The sequence below is a fragment of the Mirounga leonina genome, unplaced genomic scaffold, assembly GCF_011800145.1.
Source record: "Mirounga leonina isolate KUSES-001 unplaced genomic scaffold, KU_Mleo_1.0 Mir_169, whole genome shotgun sequence".
NCBI lineage: Eukaryota > Metazoa > Chordata > Mammalia > Carnivora > Phocidae > Mirounga > Mirounga leonina.
The window spans coordinates 20,017,896-20,040,627 of NW_023270431.1; the positions used below are offsets into that span (position 1 = coordinate 20,017,896).

The window sequence follows — 22,732 nt, forward strand, 5'->3', positions numbered from 1 at the left end:
AACCTAGGTCCCTGAGCAAATGGGGTCAATCACATGACATCATGACGAGTTTGGCCCTTAGTTACAGACTGCCTTTAGTTCATGGAAGACTCTAGGGGAACATATCTCAGATTGGACTGGAATCTCCCAGGAGGCAGGTCCATCCAAGTTTTTTATCTCTTTTGATTGTAGCCTGAGTGATGTTCTGAAGTGTCTGTGATAGATGAGAATGTCCTCATTGACAAAGAGGCATTTTGCCAAGCACTCTTCCCATGCAATACAGGGCCTATTTTCTGCCTGGAGCCACATTGCTTCCTCTTAGCTACTTAGTATTCTACAAGAAATATCATCTCCTTTCTTCATAATCATAGGAGCTGCTTTATTTAGGAATGTCTCTGGTTGCAAGTAGCAGAAAACCTGCCTTATAGCAGCTCAAACAGAGATGTATTTTTCTCACATAACAAAATTTTGGATCTAGGGGATAGTTAGAATCAGTTCAGGAGCTCAGTGACATCAGGACTAGTAATCACTGGAATTCTCTTACCATTTCCCTCATGCTGTCTCTTTCATGGTCACAAAACGACCACTGATGGATGAGTGCATAGATAAAAAAAAAAAATGTGTTACACACACACACAACTAGAATATTATTCAGCCTTAACAAGGAAGAAAATTCTGCCATTTGCAACAATATAGATGAACTTGGAGGACATTATGTTAAGTGAAGTAAGCCAGACACAGAAAGAACACTACCGCATGACCTCATCTATTTGTGGGATCCACATAGAAGCAGAGAGTAGAATGGTGGTTACTAGGGGCTTTGGGGAGAGGGTGCAAAATGGAAAGATGTTGGTCCGAGGGACAAAATTGCAGTTATGTAGGATGAACAGGCCTACAGTTCTAATATCCAACATGATGATTACAGTTAATAATATTGCACTGCATACTAGAAATTTGCTATAAGAGTAGATTTCCGGTGTTCTAACAACAAAAAGCTATGGTAACTATGTGAGGAGATAAATATATTAATTATTTGACTATAGTAATCACTACACATATATGTATATCAAAACATCATGTTGTATACCTTAAAGGTATATAATTTTATTTTTCAAAAAAAAATGGCTGCTGAATCACTGGGCATTATGTTCATGTTCAAAGCAGGAAAAAGGAAGAAGGGCAGTATCCCCTGTGATAATCCCCTTTTATCAGGACAGCAACTCCATCGGAATCCCCATCAAACCTCTGGTGTGTCTTCCTCATCAGGTCTCCATCACACAGCCACAGCTAGCATAAAAGGACCCTAGGGGCCTGGAATTTAGCTGGACACGCTGTCAGTTTGAACAAAATCAGAGTTCTGTCAATTCTGAAGAGGGAATTGTTACTGGGGAGGCAGCTAACAGTGTCTGCCACACCCTGTACATAGCACTGATTAAACTGCATTGAAATGTTCTCTTTCAGTCTCTGTCTCCCCTCCCACTAGAATTAATGGCACTTGGCAGACAGAGGCACCCAGTCATCCTTGTATTCCCAACCCACGGCACATTGCCTGGCACAAAATAGATTCAATAAACATAACTCAAGCTAAAAAAATATTGGCTGAACCAAATTCCAAATAAAGAGTCAAAAAACTGCATTCAGATCCACATTTGCATACACTTTTCTCTCTAAAGATAACAGGAGATACTAATGTAAGAGAAACATCAGTAATTCAAAAGATAGGCACTCAAAGGAATGAGAATATGATGATACTTGGGATGCACACAGTTTCTAACACAAATACAGTAGGTAAGTAATAATATTAGCCACCACTATGAAAAATTTGATGCTCTGTGTATGCTACCTCTAATCCTATTATCTTTACAAGGTAAGTGTTACTTGCCTCACCTCAGAGATTCTGGGAAAGTGGCACAAGGTCAAAGAGCAGCAAATGGGGAAAAAGAGTATGAACCCAAGTGGACCTATCTTTCTCCACTGTCTATCCTGCCTCCTGCATGATGGTGGTCAGCACCCTCATTTCACTTAAGGGAAACTCCAGTGCCAGAAGATCACATAAGAACTCCAACCAGATATCAGGCTCCCTGTCTCCAAGTGCACCATTCTGTCTTTACTCTCTGCCTCCTTCAACATTTGACTAAGCAGAGAGAGCAGTGGTCTATGCTATTGAAGATCCTGTGGTGTTGCTGAGGATGAGGAAAGGCTTAATGACAGCTGGCTTTCTTTCCAGGATCCATGATAAACCTATAGAGAAGGAGAGGAAGTCAGAACAGGGCAGGCCCCTCTGAAGCCCATCCCATATAGAATGTCCCAAATGTAGACCTACTTGTAAGAATAGAAACTTCCTCTATTGATTCTTCTTTCAATGAGTATTCTGATGACATGAGGCTGAACAGAATAGTTGAAGCATGCATATGTGGCTTTGGACCACTGGATGAAACATGAATTTCCATATATTCAGATGAGAAATTGCAAACAAGGATGAAATGGCTGCATTTGGCTTATGGCTTCAGGTTGCCCACAATGGTCCACAAGTGACTGTAGTCCTCTGACCATCACCTCTCTCTCTAATTGATTAATCAAGCTCTGTGCCAAGAGCTTGGAGCCAAGTACGGCTCAGTGGAGAAATATGGTATTTCAATTCTGACTTACCTAAAAGCCAGTATCACACAGACTACAGTCTGTGAATGTGTCCAAAGGGTATCAGTTGCATTGCTTATGGCAAATACAATACAGATGAGGTTCTTCATCAAGAAATCAAAACCTAATTCAATAAAATCTACTCATGCAATTCAAAAACAGTCTTCTCTGAGGATCTCAGGATGCCCAGGGGCTGCAAGACAAGCCCATCCAAGTAGTGTTCATGATACTCTGGTTTCTCTTCAGATCATATAAATCTTTTGCCTTTTACCAAATAGTGTTCATGGCATGTGCACTCTCCTAAAACATTCACTTCTGAGAATATGTACAAAATAAGGGTGGAGTTGGATGCAGTGAAAAACCTCAGATAAGTCACAGCAAACCAAAACTGGCTTTTAAGGATCTCAACCTCGGTAGCAAGATACACACAGAGGTTTTATAATCCCTTGGATGGACCAGGGGAATTCTCCTTTATACTGAAAACACTATTGTGAGCTATTCAAGCACAGAGACTGTACATTTTGGCAGGGAACACTGATCTGGGATTTAAAGCCAAAATTATAAGCTCAAAATGAGAGAAAAGATGAACAAGGGGCTGTCAGAAACAGAATTGTTTTATTCTTCATATTTTCACCAAAATAATAATTATACATTTCAACAGTGATTTTTTTTTTTTATACAAATGGATTACTCAGGAACTTTTCATTTTGGTTTGCTGAGAATAAGTATAACAATTGTTCAAATAAGAGTACAGAGTTTACAATTGGATAAACACTGGGAAAGAATCAAAGAAAAGCCTATTGCACTGGGCTGGGAGTCCCTTAAGTGCTAAGTGTCACTTGTAGTCCCAGGGCCCTCAGGCAAAGTCCACGTGGCCAGGCACTCCTGGGCCTGTGCCTGAGACCTCCAGGATAATGGCATCTTGTCTCAGTTCCCCAGCTTTGTTGTGGTCCGCAAATCTCTCTCAACCAACTCTAAACCAGAGGTAAATCCTGAAGTGAACCATCTGATTAAAGAAGTGCTTACCTAGAATTCACTCATCATGGCCAAGGATTCAGGGGAATGGAGGGGACAGGGAACATAAATCCAAGGCACTGCTGGCTGTCTGCATAGATAGGACTCCAGAAGAGAGTTTTGGGGTTTTTTTTTATGTTATGTTAATGACCATACATTACATCATTAGTTTTTGATGTAGTGTTCCATGATTCATTGTTTGCGTATAACACCCTGTGCTCCATTCAATACGTGCCCTCTTTAATACCCAACACCAGGCTAACCCATCCCCCCACCCCTTCCCCTCTAGAACCCTCAGTTTGTTTCTCAGAGTCCATAGTCTCTCATGGTTTGTCTCTCCCTCCAATTTCCCCCCTTCATTTTTCCCTTCCTGCTATCTTCTTCCTTTTTTTTTTTTTTAAACATATAATGTATTATTTGTTTCAGAGGTACAGGTCTGTGAAGAGAGTTTCAAGTGAGGAATATTAGAAGAAAACCCAACACACAGAAGAGGGAAGCTCATAGACATAAACAGTAAAAGGAATTTCAGAGGATCTGGGCTGAGTCACAATGCAATCAACTGTAGGTTTAACTCTAAGGACAATAGACTTTGAAAAACACAATATTAAAATCCCAGGGTTCTGGTAAGATCAGCCCTAAATTAATTCTATTACTGACTAGCCATGAGACTCTAGGACTTTGGACAAGTCATTTCACATTGCTGAGGCACAAACTATTTTTTTAATGGAGGGATAAGACATAAGGTTACAATAATAATTTACATTTATTGGTACTTTTATACTGTGTCAGGTGCTAAGGGATTCACTTGCATGATCTCATTGTGTATTGAGTGCTATTTTCCCCATTTCATAGATCACATAGCTAGTGTTTGAGCTATGGTTCAACACCAAATATGTCTGCCTCAAAGCTGTCCCACTACTGATTCTCAGAGCAAGTCCATGCCATTTATTACTCTAGAATTCTATTTAACCTCATGGTCTATGAGTTCACAACATATGAATTCACAATGCATGACTCTTGGGGGCACTGGTTACCATCTGCATACCCCATCCAGAATTTTGCATAACTGATATACTCCATAGAGCCCCAATGAAAGAAGTTAAGATGAATCCTCTTGTGTCAATTCTTCATGATGTACTTGATTATAATGTTTAATCCCAACTACTGTTGGTACCTTAGTTGCAGGGATGAGTTTAAAAGAAGGTAACTGAGATGTCAGGGCCTAATGACTGCAGTAAGAGCTATCCTTTTGCTAAAAAAATAAATAAATAAAAATAAAAATTTAAAGGCCTTTCTTTCCTACTGCATGTTACTCAGAAGTTGCTGGCTGGCTAAGTAATTCTTAGTATCTTTCAAATCCATAGTTTCCCCTAAGTTAGTGTGTTACTTCTGTCCAAAAACAAAAGACTTAAGACTAACCTAAATATACACCTCACTTTATAAGTTTGTGTCATTTATGATACAGGAGAGTTGCTTTTTCATCTCCAACACCACATCTACGTTTTAAGCACCACCTATGACTTTGACTTTGATTAAGGACCTGAAGAATAGAACAAAATTAGAGTTCTATAGAAATTCTTATCAGATAGAATTTACTTTATCAGAGTAGCTCAAAACACCTCAACATGAAGATCCACTCCCACTATGGATGGTACTTATCTCCATTATAAAGATGACAAGACATACAAATGTCCATCAGACACATGAAAAAATGCTCAACATCACTTGGCATCAGGGAAAGATAAATGAAAACCACTATAAGACACTACCTCACACCAATCAGAATGGCTAAAATTAACAAGTCAGGAAACAACAAATGTTGGCAAGGATGAGGAGAAAGCGGATCCCTCCTACACTATTGGTGGGAATGCAAGCTTGTCCAGCCACTCTGGAAAAGAGTATGGAGGTCCTTCAAGAAGTTAAAAATAGAGCTACCCTACGACCAAGCAATTGCACTACTAGGTATTTAACCCAAAGATACAAATATAGTGACTCAAAGGGGCACCTGCACCCCAATGTTTATAGCAGCAATGTCCACAATAGCCAAACCATGGAAAGAGCTGAGATGTCCATCGACACATGAATGGATAAAGATGATGTGGTATGTATATATATATATGTGTGTGTGTATATATATATATAAAATGGAATTTTACTCAGCCATCATAAAGGATGAAATCTTACCATTTATATTGACATGGATGGAACTGGAGGGTATTATGCTGAACAAAATTAAGTCAGTCAGAGAAAAACAGTTTTCATATGGATTCACTCATATGAGGAATATAAGAAACAGTGTAGAGGATCATAGAGGAAGGGAGGGGAAAACAGAATGGGAAGAAATCAGAGAGGGAGACAAACCATGAGAGAAACTGAGGATTTATTAACTATAGGAAAGAAACTGAGGATGGCTGGAGGGGAGGTGCGGGGGGATGGGATAACTGGGTGACGGGAATTAAGGAGGGTACATGATGTGGTGAGCACTGGGTGTTATATGCAACTGATGAATTACTGAACTCTACATCTGAAACTAGTGATGTACTATATGTTGGCTAATTATATTTAAATAAAAAAATTAGAAAGAAAAAAAAATTACTATTATTTGTTTACATGAATACATTAACGTCCCCTCTTGAAGGTAAAGCTCCTTGAGGGCAAATGCCTAAGAAAGACTTGGCAAAGCAAAATCTTAGCACAGCTCACAGATGCATGGTCCAATCACAACTCCACAAGGCCTCAGTTGTGAATCAGGGAGGGAGTAAGTCACAAATCTTAGCAAGATATGTAATGATCTACAGCCTGAGAATCTTGAGATCAAGGTTTGCCACCAATTAGCTGTGTAACTTCAGTTTCTGTGTTTTAAGAAAAAAAAAAAAAGAGGCAAGAGATATTGAGATATTACATAATCAAATAAAAGTGGGAAATTCTACATTAAAACAAAGTTAATTGTTTTCTTCCATTTTAGGACTCCTCAGGGACAATAACATGTTAACATGCATTGTGATTTTCCAGGAGGAGAAACAGAGTTCCATGTTAGCCAAAACATTTAACCTTGGAAACCTACTCTCAAATATAATTTCTCAGAACCAGTATTCTACTGTATACAATTTAAGAACTATTACACTAAAAGACTCCCAAAGCCCTTCAAGCAGTAATATTTTGAAATTTTACCCTATGAGTCTCTTTCTCTCCTCTAATCCTAGTGAGGACCTTCACTTAAGATTCTACATATCCAAATCCTTTGTAAACTTCAAAATACCAAATTAATTGTTAGTTATTACATATAAGGGCAAGACCTAGGGGAGATGGAACAGATTATTCTGTCATCACATTTTTCTCTTAAGAGATCCTGAGAGCATGGGCAGCAAATAATCTCCACTAGAAAATCTCTGTTCTGACCTTCAAACTTGTTTAAAATATATATATATATACATGCATAATGACACACTTAGAAAATAAATTCTAGATGTCTGGCACCATTTGTTTAAAAAAAAATAACAAAATCCTTTGTTTTGTGTTAATGGTGTTGTAACTAATTAAGGGGGAAATCAGCTGCCAGGTTACATGAAAAGACAAGGCCTGATTCCACTGACATCTTTGCATCCACGAGAAGCAAGCTGATGGTCTGCTGCCTGTGTGGTGTTCAGCTTAGTCTCCGCTGACTGGGACTCATTAGCCAGGGTAACAAATATGTAACCAATGCTTTTTCCAGATATTCCACCACAAACCCAAGTACCACAGTGTCCATCCCTTGCCTCGAAGGCCTGGGTCTGAGCCACTCAAGATGCTCCCTCCAGCTCAGCCTAAAGCATGGGATTTCCATTAGATGGAGTTCCTTGGATCCAAGCAAGCACTGCTGCAATATAAATGTTGCTTCTTTCTTTGTGAAAAGATAGAAAGGGAGATGAACATGCTAATAAACTGTCACTTTAACTTCTTAACTTTAATGTTTAATAAACTACTTCTTGTTCAACTTTAATTTCCTAGGGCCAAGTCTACCTATATTCCAAGTGGTTTTGGGAATTAAATAAGTATTACAAAAGCTTGTGCTCTGGAATGGAGTTTGTCCTGTTGTGTGATTTGAGAAGCTGATTCATAAGCAACATTAACCAGAAGAGCCTCAAAACTGTTTTGCCTTGTGGGGCCCAGGATAATGGGATGCCCATGCAGACATTAGAGGCCTGAATGAACACACAAAGCCACACACAGCCCAAGAGCATGATCCAAGTTTTACTGCTCTGGAAAAAAGCTACCAGCAGGCATAGGACTAAGTTGGGCAAGGGAGCCTCCCACCATGTGGGATGACCTCCCCAGCTTTCCCTACTTTGCCCTGTGACTGTCCTTTAAGTCAGAGACCAGTAGCAGCTCTACTCTCTCTAGATGGCTACTGTTAAAATCTACCAGTGTTTCCTACCTCATATTTACTTATCAGATGAGACCACAAACCTTGAAAGAACTGAGAAAATGAGACCATGTCTAAGGAACAGGATCACGGGGAGTCAGATGGAACCTTGACAGGATGTAGGTGACAGAATGGCAGAATCTCTACCCAAGGGCTACCTGCAGGACATTCACATTCCAGGAGACCTGACCAACCAGAGCTGGAGGGGAGGAGTTAGAGAAGTATGTCAGGAAAGAATTCCAAAAGGGAGCTCAGAGGAGAAATATGGCAAGCCAATTTCACTAACAGCGAATAAGAGCATCCCAGTATGCTCTCCCAGCAAGCCTGGCCCAGGCCCCCAACATGTTCTACTGAGAGTTTTTCTAGTCAAACAAGAAGTTATCCACACTCTCAAAATAAGAAGCAAAACAAAGAAAACACTAAAAAGAATGAACCTAAATCACTTTAACAGTTCAGCACTTCCATTTACCTTGGAGCAAGAACTGATGAGATTTTAAAGAGACAGACACAATATCATGTGTTTTCTTTTTGTTGTTGTTGTTGTTGTTGTTTTTCCTTAGCATCTAGAGGTCTATACACCAGAGCTTCAGCCAGTCCAATTCAAGGAGAAATTCATTCACCAGGGATAATGACTTAGTTGTGCCCTAAAAAAGAAAAGAAGGGTAGTATAAACAAGACTACCTTGCTACATTTGGCTGAGAGGTGAAAATTAAAAGTAACAATGCAAGTTTAGGAGATGTCATTGCAAGAAATTAGTCAAAAGGGCAAAAACACTAAGGACCCGGAAACTTCTAGTAAACTCGTTGAGAGGAAGGGAAATAAACAAGTGAGCTGAGTGGCCTTGTTTTCCTTGTACTGAGACTACCTTCTCAAATATCACCTATTCATCTTCAGTGGCAAGAACTCCAAACCTTGGCAGTTCTGTAGTTTTGCCACAAACTATTCTTGAGAAGCCAAGACCAGCAGAAAACCTAACTGCACGTTTTCCTTTTTTTTTTTTTTTTCTGAGAGACCCTTGAATTTCCCTTCATGGAAATTTTCTAAGGATAAACAAAGTAAAGTAGGCTTAAAGATAGGTGTTTAAAAAAAATCAGACTTCCCCACATCCACGATATTCAGCTTGAACTTCAGTTAAATTTCAATACATACATACATACATATATACAATATATCAAGAGTCTTTACTACTGGATTGACAGAAACCTAAAAGGAACCCAAATGCGTAACCTTAGAGAAAAACCCAAGGCTCCTTAAATAAACCTCATTTTAATGAACCACAGCATAGCTGATTGCTGATGCACCCTCAGAACTACATATTTATACTCCTGTCTGCTCATAGAATAGGTGGCTGGGCTTTTGCTTTGTTTTATCCAAGTGGAATGCATTTCTCTAGGAGCACAGTATATCTCAGACCTGGGTCTGGATGGAACCCAAGGAATGTAAGATCAGAGAATGTCTGAAGTTACCAGAGAATGGCCAACAGGCTATGAAGCTTTTGATTCCGTAAAATAAAGAATTGGACTAGATGAACTCTAAGAGTCTTCCAGCTCGAACATTCTGTGATTCTATGATTCCATCCCACAACCATATTCATCGACAAACAAGGAAAATCTGATCTGGACTGGTGGTTTCTGAAACCTCACAATTCCATGAAGCACCAGGAAAATGTGGTCATTCCAGACATATTTAATTTGTATGTATTTCATCATTGCTGAGCCCTCCCCAAACATTAAATTGGGGCTAGGGTTCAAGGGCATTTGAAAAAAAAAAAATCACAGAAAGGTTCTGGCTACTGGGTTTGTGTTATATTAACCTATGGGAAAAAAAAAACAGTGAAGTTTCTGAGACATTCTTGCTCAGAAAGGTGATTATAATCCTAAGGGCTACAATTAGCTCTCTACTGGTAAACTCTTGAGGAGAAAAAACTTTTTGAGGGAAAAGGCTGGAAAGAGAGCTCAGAGGGTCAGTCAGCCTGAAAGTTTGGTCCAGCTATTATTAATGATATTTTTGGTTGAGACTCACCATATGCTAGGAAAAATAAAATGTCTGTTTATTAAAAATAAAATGCACTTGGATAATAAGTTACCACATGTTTTTTAAATTTCAGCTTTCATTTACATCCAGTAAAATTCATTCTTTTTAGTATATGGTTCTGTGAGTTGACAGACAGATGGTCATGTGGAACTATGATGACAAGTTACAGAACAGTTCTATCATCCAAAAGCCCTCTCCCATGCTTCTGTAATCAATCCCTCCCTCCTTGCCCAACCATTGGCGACTATCTGTTCTCTGTCCTTACAGATTTGCCTTTGAAAGAATGAAAATAGTCTGCCTTTTTAACCTGGCTCATTCACTGGCATGGTTACATCTGAGATCGATCCATGCTGTTGCATGTATCAACAGCTGATTCTTTTCTACTGCTGTGTAGAATTCCATTGTATGGTTATACCACAGCTGAGAGCCATTGTTCAGTTGTTGGCAATTACAAATAAAGCTACTGTAAACATCCCCATACAGATTTTTGTATGGATGTGACTTTTCATTTCTGTTGAGTAAGTACTTAGGGAGCAAGATTGCCAGGTTTGTGTCCCAACTCTATGTTTAACTTCATCAGAAACTACCACACTGCTTTCCAAACTGGCTGAACCACTTGGCATTCCCACCAGCACAGTACTAGAGTTCAAGTTTACTCTACATTCTTCCCATACCTGGTATCACCAATATTTTCTTTAAGCATCTCTAATAAATGTGCAGTGATAACACACATGGTTTTAATCTGTTTTTCCCTAATGATGAATAATGCTGATTATCATTTCATACGCTTATTTGCCATTCATATATTTCTTTGGTGAGCTGCCTTTTCAGATCTTTTGTTTACTTTTTACCAGGCTATTTTCTTACTATTGCCTTTTCAGTGTCCTTTCGTATTCTGGCTAAAAGTCCGTTGTCAGATACGTGATTTGAAAACACGTTCTCCCAGGTTGTCTCTTCATTTTCCTGACGGTGAATTTTGACAAGCTACAGGCCTACTTTGGAAGCCCACAGTTTAGAGTTGAGAGGTAAGAGACAGAGAAAGCCCACATTTCTTATTTGATCTCCCTTGTCTCTGTTGTGAATGTTCCCCAGAATGAAACTGTGCTATCAACACCAGTAGGAGGGAACTGAAACCTCCCATATTTGAATAAATTTTAATAGAATATCTTGTTCTCTAAACAAGAACATATAATTCCATTAGGAGGAATCTCTTCTCCTGTGGCTAAGAGAAATGCAATGTGAGGTGAGCCAGTGAGGAAATCGCAAGACTAGTAGTGGAACTGGAGAACTGCAAACCTACCAAATGCTTTAGATTCAAAACAGAGGACATAGATATAGCATACACCAAAGGAAAGAGAAATACACATCAGTGCCAGCAGACTCCAGAAAAGGGAATATCGTGAGGACATGGGCAGCTAATAGTTTCTATTAGGAGTTAGCATGGCTTCATTAATAGGTCAAAACTAATTAACCTACCTTTCCTGCTCTGGCAGGCCAAGAAAATGTGGTAGATACAGAATATATAATTTCTGCACTTTACAGGGGTCTCTAAAAAACCGAGTTGATAATACGAAAAAATGTGAGTGAAATGATCAGGTCATTGCATTTGTAATTTTTAAAGAAATACACGCAATGGGTATCTATCAGTGGGTCAGTGGCAACCTAGACAGAGGTTGCCTTGATTCTCTCATACCAAATAATTTTATCTATAACTTATATAAAATATAGGACATAGGGATGTTAAATTTGTATAAAGCTGGAAATTATAAATTCAGAAATGATTATGATTTAGGACCTAATAAAAACTAAAAACATCTTTCCAAGTCAAAGTGAATACAATAAGATGACTTTAATCTGCTATTTGAATGTATTATTAAATGATCACAGGAAGTCTAGTTAACCTACATAGTCCATCACCATATATATAGTTACAGAATTTGGTGGGGGAGGGGAGATGAGAACTTTTAAGATTTAGCAACTTTCAAATATGCAATACAGCATTATTAACTATAGTTACCATACTGTGCATTACATCCCAATGACTTATTTCATAACTGGAGGTTTATATCTTTTGACTCCTTTCACCTATTTTGCCCACTACTCATTTCCACCTCTGACAATCAATAATCTAGTCTCTGGATCTATTATACTATTTTTTTAAGATTCCACATAAAAGTGTAATCATATGGTATTTGTTTTCTCTGACTTATTTCACTTAGTATAATGCCCTCAAGGTCCACGCATGTTGTTGCAAATGGAAAGATTTCATTCTTTACGGCTAATATTTCACCGTGTATATACACCATATCTTCTTTATCCATTCATTTGTTGTTGGACGTGTAGTAATTGTTTCTATATCGTGGCTACTGTAAATAATGCTGCAATAAACACAGGGATGTATATAACTTTTCAAGTGACTGTTTTCATTTTCTTCAGATAAACACCTAGTACTGGAAAGGCTGGGACATATAGTAGTTCTATTTTCAAATTTTGAGGAACCTCTGTATTGTATTCCATACTGGCTGCACCAATTCACAATCCCACCAACTGCATGTGAGTTTTTCTTCACATCTTCAGAACACTTATTTCTTGTCTTTTTGATTTTAGCCATTCTGACAGGAATGAGGTAATATCTCATTGTAGGTTTGTATTTCCCTCATAATCATAAAGATGTTAAGCATCTTTTCATGTTCCTGTTGGCTACTGGCATATCTTTTTGAGAAAAAAAAATGTTTATTCAGAACTTCTGCCCATTTGTTTTAATAAGATTTTTTTTTCTATTGAGTTGTATGAGTTCTCTATATATTTTGGATATTAACCACTTATCAGATATATAATTTGCAAATATTTTCTCCCCTTCAGTAGGTTGCCTTTTCATTTTGTTGATGGTTTCCTTTGCTGTAACAAAGCTTTTTTAATTTAATGTTGTCCTACTTGTTTATCTTTGGTTTTGTTACCTTTGCTTTTGGTGTCAATCCAAAAAAATCATCACCAAAATGGATGTCAAAGAGCTTACAGCCTATGTTTTCTTCTAGAAGTTTTATGTTTTCTGGTCTTACATTCAGGTCTTTAATCCATCTGAGTTTTTTATATAGTGTAAGATAGTGGTCCAGTTTCATTTCTTTGCATGTTGCTGTCCTCTTTTGCCAACACTATTTACTGAAGATACTATCCTTCCCCTCCCCTCCATTCCATATTCTTGGCTTTATTATAAATAATTGACCACATATGAATGGGTTTATTTCTGGGCTTTCTATTCTGTTTCATTGACTTACATGTCTGTTTATATGGCAATACTAGACTATTTTGATTGCTATAGCTTTGTAATAGAGTTTGTAATTAGAGAGCATGATGCCTCCAGCTTTGTTCTTCTTTCTCAAGATTGCTTTGGCTATTCAAAGACTTTTGTGGTTCCATACAAGTAAGCTTTCATCTTCTCACCAACGAATGTTAGCTGTTGGTTTGTCATATATGGCCTTTATTATGTTGAGGTATATTCCCTTTCTACCCACTTTGTTGAGAGTTTTCACCATAAATGAATATTGAATTTTGTGAAATGTTTTTTCTGCATCTACTGAGATGATCATAGGATTTTTGTCTTTCATTTTGTTCATGTGATGTATCATGTTGACTGATTTGCAGATGTTGAACCATTCTTACATCCCTAGAATAAATTCCACTTGGTCATGGTGCCTGATTCTTTTAATATATGGAATTTGATTTGCTAATCGTTTGTTGAGAATGTTTATATCTATGTGCATCAGGGAGACTGGCCTGTAATTTTATTTTCTTGTGGTATCCTTATACGGTTTTGCTATCAGGGTACTGTTGGCATCATGAAATGACTTTGGAAATGTCCCCTCTTCTTCTTTTTTTGGAAGAATTGGAGAAGGACTGGTATTAATTCTTCTTTGAAGTTTGGTAGAATTCACCAATGAAGTTTTCTGGTCCTGGACTTTCATTTATATGATTTTTTTAAATTAAATTTGATTCAATCTTCTTACCAGTAAGCAATATATTCAGATTTTCTATTTCTTTATGATTCAGTCTTGGGAGGTTGTATGTTTCTAGGAATTTGTCCATTTTTTTCTACATTGTCCAATTTGTCATGTAATTGTTCATAATATTCATAAAATACAAAGAAATACTTTTGTGTTTCTGCATTATCACTTTGTCTACTGTCTCATTTCTGATTTTGTTTGAGCCCTGTCTTTTTTTTCCTTGATGAGTCTAGCTAAAGATTTATTAATTTTATCTTTTCAAAGAACCAGGTCTTAGTTTCATGGAGCTTTTCTATTAATCTCTATTTCATTTATTTCTGTTTTATTCTTTGTTATTAACTTTTTCTACTAACTTCAGGCCTTGTTTGTTCATATTTTCTAGTTCTTTGAGGTGTAAGTTTAGTTGTTTATTTGAGACTTTTCTTGTTTCTTGAGGAAGGCATTTTTTCCTCTAAACTTCCCTCTTAAGAACTGCTTTTGCTGCATCCCATATTTTTTTGTATGTTGCATTTCCATTTTTGTCTCAAGAGATTTATATTTCACTTTTGATTTTTCATTGACCCATTAGTTGTTCAATAGCATGTTAGTCTACACATATTCGTGAATTTTTAGTTTTCATCTTGTAATTGATTTCTAGTTTCATAGCATTTTAGTCAGAAAACATGCTTGATATTATTTCAATCTTCTTAAATTGGTTAAGAACTATTTTGTGGCCTAACATGTGATCTATCCTGGAGAATGTTCCATGCACACTTGAGAAGGATGTGTATTCTCTTGCTTTTGGATGGAATGTTCTGTATATATGTTTTGTCTCTCAGATATAACATGTCATTTAAAGCTGATGTTCCTTCTTTATTTCTGTCTGAATGATCTACCCATTGATGTAAGTTTGGTGTTAAAATCCCTAATTATTTTATTACTGTCAATTTCTCCCTTTAGGTCTGTTTTTATTTGCACTATATTTTTAGGTGCTCCTATATTGGGTGCATAAATATATACAAATGTTCTATCTTCAATATGTAATGCCCTTCTTTGTTTCATATTACAGTCTGTTTTGAAGCTATTTGTCTGATAGAAGAATAATTACCTCAGCTTTCTTTCTGTTTCCATTTGCATGAGATATGTTTTCACATCCTTTCACTTTCAGTCAGTGTATGTCCTTAAGTCTGAAGCCTCTTGTAGGTAGCCTATAGATGGTTCCTGTTTGGGTTTTGTTTTGTTTTGTTTTTTATCCACTCATACACTCCATGTCATTTGATTGAGGACTGTAGTACATTGACATTTAAATTAGTTATTGATAGGTATGTATTTATTGCCATTTTGTTGTTTTGTCGGTATTTTGTAGCTCCTTTGTTCTTTTCTTCATCTCTTACCCCCTTCCTTTGTGGTTTGATGACTTTTTTAGTGGTATGCTTTCTCATTATCTTTCGTATATCTACTACAGATTGTTGCTTATTGGTTACCATGAGGGTTACAGATAACTTATATCTATAGCATTATATTTTAAGTTGATAGTAACTTAAATTTGAACATATTCTAAAGATCTATACTTTTATCTCCCCTATGTTTATGTTTTTGATGTCACATTTTATTTATCTTTTTTTACAAGATTTTATTTTTAAGTAATCTCTACACCCAACATGGGGCTCAAACTTACAACCCCAAGATCAAATTGCATGCTCTACAAACTAAAATAGCCAGGCACCCATCTTTTTATGTCTTTATCTCTTAACTAATTATTGTACTCAGGTATTTTTATGACTTTTGTCTTTTAATCTTCATACTAGCTCTATAGGTAATTAAGCCACTACTTTTACTATATATTTACTTTTCCAATGAGATTCATACTTTCATATGTCTTCTTGTTACTAATTAGTGCCCTCCCTTTCAGCTTAAAGAAATCCCTTTCTTAAGTCTTGCTGTGGGTGTCTTTGGGCTTACCTTATTTGGAACTGTCTAGGCTTCTTGGACCTAGATGTCTGTTTCTTACCTCAGATCAGGGAAATTTTCAGCCATTATTTCTTCAAATAATGTTTCTGGCCCTTTTTCTCTCTCTTCTTCTGGAACCCCTATAATGTGAATGCTAGTCTGCCTGATGTTGTCTCTAAGTCTCTTAAGCTCCCTTCACTTTTTTTCCTTATTTTTTCTTTTTGCTGCTCCAATTAGGTGAGTTTGTTTGCACTGTCTTCAAGTTCATTGATTTCTTTCTTCGTTTCCATCTAGATTGCTATTTAACCTCTTGAGTATATTTTTCAGTTCAATTATTGCATTATTCAGCTCTGTAACTTCTGTTTGGCACTTCTTATATTTTCTCTTTATTGAAATTCTTGCCATATTTATCCATTCTTCTCCTGAGTTTGGTGAGCATCTTTATGACCATTACTTTCAACACCTTGAATCATGTACATTACTTTTCTCCATTTCATTAAGGTTCTCCATGCCCCCACCCCAAGGTTTTTATCTTGTTCTTACATTTGGAATATATTCCTATGTTTCTTCATTTTGCTTGTGTGTTTGTTTCTATGCATTACATGAAACAGCCATCTCTTCCACTCTTGAAGGGTTGTATCTGTACATTGGCCCTTTAAAAGATGTTCCTTAGTTTGCCCCATGGGTCTGTTGAGCATGAGCCAGATGTTTTGGGTGCTTATCTCTAAGGTGTTGGTCTTAAAAGTTAGAGTGCCCATGTGGAGTAGGAGCCCTTTGCTCCTCAAGAGAAGTCCAGACATGTTTTGAGATTCCCCTCTCATTATGGGTCATCATGCTAAGGGTGGGATTTATGGCAAGTACGTGACTGAGCTTTTCCTACCCACTTTGATGTGGTTTCTCTCTCATTTGTCCAATGTGAAGAGGCTTCTCTGCCAGTTTTTAGTTTTTTTAAGAGGAAATTGTTCTTATATATACCTATATATTTTTTCCTATACATAGCTACAGATTCAGTGTGTCTGTGGAAGGAGGTGAGTTCAGGCTCTTCCTGTATTACCATTTTGAGTTTTAAAGGAGATGAGTTTTAAAGGAGGTAAGTTTTAAGTCCTACTCTGAAGCCCAAAATTCAGTCTGAGTTCTGGGTAGTGAGGGATAAGAGCTCAGCACAAAGAGGTGAGAGCATGTTAAGTCAACAGTAAGCCTGATCTGAGTCAAAAATAAAATATAATGTTCAAAAATCCTAATATGCAATCTTGGGATATATTTATGAGAGTTAATCATTTTCAAAAATGAGGAAGGATGATGGTTATATTTGGGCATACCTGGACTTTTTGTCCAATATGGGGCATACTCTCCAGGAAGGCTTCAAAACTGGAGCAAGATCTGAGAGCAATAGCCAACCACATAATATAAGCAATTATAAAAAAAAAAAAAAATTGGGACAGGATGGATCTGTGAGGGAAGAAAAAAATACTTTGAGACTCTATAGTTGCTGACATAAAATAGCAAAAGGTTTACAGTGATTGAAGACCAGACTTACTCAAGATAACTCCAAAGGGGTTATAACTTCAAGAAAACTCCAGAACTAAGACAAAGGGGACAAAAGTCCTGGTAGGAGAAAATTTCTGACACAGCTGCTCAAATATGGAATATATTGCTTTTAAAGTTAGTAATTTCCTTTCTTTAAAAGAAAGCATTCAAGGGGCACCTGGGTGGCTCAGTTGGTTAAGCGACTGCCTTTGGCTCAGGTCATGATCCCAGGGTCCTGGGATCAAGCCCCACATCAGGCTCCCTGCTCAGCGGAGGCCTGCTTCTCGCTTTCCCACTCCCCCTGCTTGTGTTCCCTCTCTGGCTGTCTCTCTCTGTCAAATAAATAAATAAAATCTTTAAAAAAATAAAAATAAAAAAAAAGAAAAGAAAAGAAAGCATTCAAGAATAAGCCAGATTATTTTTTAGAGAGAATGTATGCAAAGGAGATTTTAAAATGCAATGAGTATATGTATAAAATACCTATGAAGGTCTTATAAAATCTAATGAGTATATATTCAAGTGATAATGTGGTACTTGTTTTGAACTTTCATTTTTCTGAAACTCTAAAAAAAAAAAGGAAAATTAACAAATATGCAGAAGGAAATAGGACCAGTAACTACAAAAGAATATTAGGAATCAATTTGGTAATGTTTCCAAGAAGTTGCATTTGAACACTTTGGGTTGTTTCTGAATTTTGTGTCAAACTGAATTTTGTGTCAAACTGAAAAAGACTTTAAGATTTTATGAGTTGCAGACATATTAAATTTTTTACATTGTTTCTTACACTTGACATTTATAAGAAATCATAGCAACTAAAATGAAAGTAATAAATATATTAAGCAAGGTAAGAATTTTTTTAGATATAGTGGGAGCCTTTTAGAGTTTTGGTGAGATGAAAGAGAAAATAACATTTGGAAGGGAAATAAAATATATACTGTATATATATAGCAGACTCAGTATTGACAAATATAGTAATTTCCAGGATAATCAGTGGGGAATTAAGATGAATATGAATTGTCTTAAATTATGTAATAAGCTGTGTACAATACAAGATTATAAGCTTAAATAACAAAGGAAAATTTATGGGGATATAACAGAAACACATAGAACTGCCTGGTGGGGAAACTAAAAACCATCAAAATCTCATCAATAACAATCACATGCCTTCTCTAAAAGACGATCAGCACTAAGTACTGTCAGGAAATCATCCCAGAATCAGTTTACTCTGGGTTCATAGAGTTCAACCAGTTAAATGGCTAAAAACAATAAATTCAGAAGCTGAAAAGTTCACATGCTCTCGGAGTGGAAAATGACAGTGCCAGATACAAAGAGAAGATAATAAAAAGTTGAATTAAAATTTTCCAGGCTTTCTCTATGATTCTTGGCAACATAATCAACATCATTTAGTACAATAACATGCTGTGTGATATAACACACAGACATATACATATATATATGCCTATATTGTAAATACATATATACACATATACTTTTTTTCCTGTCATTCCCTTTTCCTTTCCCCTCATCACTCAAGTCTACACTGGGAATAAAAATGGAGAGCTTACACATATGTATGTACATTTCAAGTAATAGGGTTCATTTATCTGTTTTTAGAGTTCAAATAATACCATGACTAGGATTTTGTAGTCATACAGGCTACAATGCCAATGGTTTCCTACCCAGCAAGGGGACGAGGAAGAACGGGAGAACCCTAGGTATCCATCACAATGGTCAAAAGAAAGAGACGGGGCCAAGAAAGGAAGGGCGCAAGGTAAAGTTTTTAGAAAACACCTTTGGCAAACTCTACTTTTCTTCCTACTTTTGCTTCAATAGATCCTGGATTTCATAATGATCAATCCCAAGTCATCTAACACAATGCAATATGATATAGGTGATTTTACTTTAATAATGACCAAGATAAATTTAAAAAACCATTAAACAATGGCTTGAGTTCCTCATTTCAGGTTGTCTTAAGGCACATACTAAAGAAACTCCCTCTTGTTGATTAATTCTTTGGTTTTTAAGAAAACCCCCCAAAATTCCCTATTCATCAAAGTACGTGCTATATTATAAAGTGATTTCATGTGGCTTTGTATAAAAGAGTCTCACAAATAACACCTCCTCCATGAAGCCTTCTCTGATTCCCCAAATCTGCTCCCCAGTCATCACTGTTCATGTTCCTTTATGGCTCTGTACGCCCCTCTCTTAGCACTTCCTTAACTCTAATGAATCATTCAGATTCATCAGCCCAGTTAGATGCAAACTTTTACATTTCCAACATCTAGCCCAATAGTTGGCACAATAATGATGTTTGATAACACTCTGATATATGAATGACCAAATACCAAAAAACTTATTACATTATAAGTGCATGTTCCTTGACTATCTCCTTAGACTGTGTGCTCCTTGGCAAACACATTTAATTATAGTACAAGGCTGCCCAGCAGTGACACTTTCTTCAAAGTATCTCCTTTGGAATATATGGAATTTCCCTCATAACTTAGAAATTTTAAAATCTGTTACCTAACCCTTAACAAATAGGTGGTAATCCTGCACCACCAGGAAGACAGATTAGATAACTTATTTAGAGTTTTCCTTCTCCACAAACCATTTCAGAAGCATTAACAAATAAATATTAAACTGGCAATTTAGAAGGCAGTTATAATGTCTTCTTTGTCATCACTGCCTTCATTTCATTCTTGTAAAAACGTCAATGTGTTTGGGGAGGTCCCAGGGAAATGAACCAAACTCTTTTAATCAGAACAACTAACTCCACATCCTCTTAGCCTGCAGACCAACGTAGAAACCATTTCCCTCCTGCAAAGGAGCCTACTTTTGCCAAGCCAAACAGCAGGCACAAAAGCAAATGGAGTGTGTTCCCTGGCTTGGTCTCCTACCTTTGTTTGGCAATAGGCATTTTCTCCCTCCATCTTATGCCTTTTATAGGATGCTCAATGATCACCCCTGGAAGTTCCAAATCCTTTGGCAAGTGCTCATGGAGGCCAGTTGGATTTCTCTTGAAGGGTTTAAATTTCTCCACCCTACCACCTAGTCATGAAGAAATTCAGAAGTTATAAAAGTTCTGGAATCAATGGCTTCTTTTTTATAAAAGAGAATATCTTACCATGCAACCACTGACCAAAATAGCATATACTTTAAGCACTAGTGAATGTCAGTGTTTACTTGGGATAGTCCTGGATATTTTAAGTCCTTGTGTAGGGCTGAAATGTGTATGCAACAACTCAGATATATCCTACACTTTTTGCCATTATCTATAACTTATCTTTCTATAGAACTCCTATTAAGGCAAGGGGGAAAACCCCTTCTCTTCTAAATTAAAATTATCTCCTTGGGTTAATTCAGTAAACTTTAAGTTTCTTACTTCTTTAGGGGTTCCCCCACCCCAGCTCTATCTTTGAAAGATGGCATCTGGGTACAGGAGAAGCTTCCATAATCCTTCATTGCTGTTTTCTTCCCTCTCTAGTACATAGTGATTGGTCTTGCCACTAGTCTTGCCCCTAGGAATGTTTCCTTGATATCTGTTGAGATCAAATTGATCCCTGGAATGGCATGCATTTAGCAACTTTTCCTGATTTCCTGTCCTAATTCAGTACTTAGGTGCCTCCTACCCAAAGTGTACAGAAGTATCTGGATCCCCTAAAGGCCACACCTAACCTACAGGTTACCAGCACATCAAGTCTAGCCTATCTGCCCTGACACAGAACTATTTCAAAATGCTTACCTGGTTGGAACCATAATGCTTCAGCATTTGCAGAAAAAAACAAATTCTCTAAGGGAATGGCTTCAGTATTGTCTGAGAAGTAAAGAGCAAGCCCCCTGCACAGGGAGTTTCCCAAAATTATCTATGAATTTCTGCTTCTCACTTCTACTCCTTGGGATTTCCTCCAAGAGAATTAAACTAGGACAATAACGTCTGACTTTTTGTTTCTCTTCCTCCTGCCTTCCAGTCACCACGGGAAAATAAAACAAAAACAAAAACAAAAATAAAACCTACGTACCCTAATGGGGACTTTCCTTACAATAGACTCAAATATTTCTATATAATGACTTATAATAAAACTCTGGGTGGCTCATTTGATTAAGAGTCTGACCCTTGCTTTCAGCAAAGGTCATGATTTTAGGGTTGTGAGATTGAGCCCCGCGTTGGGCTCCATGCTGGGTGAGGAGCCTGCTTAAGATTCTAGCTCTCCCTGGGGTGCCTGGGTGGCTCGGTCGTTAAGCGTCTGCCTTTGGCTCAGGTCATGATCCCGGGGTCCTGGGATCGAGCCCCGCATCAGGCTCTCTGCTCCGTGGAAAGCCTGCTTCTCCCTCTCCTGCTCCCCCTGCTTGTGTTCCCTCTCTCGCTGTGTCTCTCTCTCTGTCAAATAAATAAAATCTTAAAAAAAAAAAAAAAGATTCTAGCTCTCCCTGACCCTCTGCCCCTCCCAGCATGACCACCACCACCACCTCCCCCCGGCTCTTGCACATGCACAGTCTCTCTGTAAAACAACAACAACAACAACAACAACAACAACAACAACAACAAAAGTCTATGAAACAAGTGTGCCAGGCTTGCTTTTTGATATTTATAGTGAGGGAGAACTGGAAATTTAATAAATTCTTTTCTTTTTCAAAAAAACTAGATTTCAAAACCAGTCTATTACTATGGACTCAAAAAGTCATCTTAGAGACTCATTCTCAGGGCAAAAAAACTTTATGGTTTAATCTTACAGGAGGGCTTCAGGAAAAGATAGTTTTAAAAAGAATAGAAAAAATAAACTCAAAATGGATTAAAGACCTAAATGTGAGACCTGAAACCATAAAAAATCCTTGAAGAAAGCACAAGCAGTAATCTCTGACATTGGCTGTAGCAACATTTTTCTAATACGTCTTTTGAGGCAAGGGAAATAAAAGCAAAAATAAACTACTGGGACTACATAAAAATAAAAGGTTTCTCCACAGCAAAGGAAACAATCTACAAAACTAAAAGGCAACCAACCTACGAATAGGAGAAGACATTTGTAAATGACATATCTGATAAGAGGTTAGTATCCAAAATATATAAAGAACTGATACAACTCAATACCCAGAAAACAAATAATCCAATTTAAAATGGGCAGAAGACATGAATAGACATTTCTCCAAAGAATACATACAAATGGACATCAGACACATGAAAAGATGTTCAACATCACTCATCATCAGGGAA

General features: G+C 37.3%; 1 long non-coding RNA gene across 6 annotated transcripts in view; it reads right to left on the minus strand.

Annotated features, from left to right (window-relative positions):
- Window positions 1-22,732, minus strand: part of LOC118017370 — a 683,373-nt gene that overhangs the window by 408,083 nt on the left and 252,558 nt on the right. For 3 of the 6 annotated variants that reach the window (XR_004681133.1, XR_004681136.1, XR_004681134.1), the window contains one exon: window positions 8,502-8,676. This is a non-coding gene — a long non-coding RNA (uncharacterized LOC118017370). Of the gene's footprint in view, window positions 1-8,501; window positions 8,677-20,420; window positions 21,646-22,732 lie in introns of those variants that run through there. The other 3 variants (XR_004681135.1, XR_004681131.1, XR_004681132.1) reach the window with 2 other exon arrangements.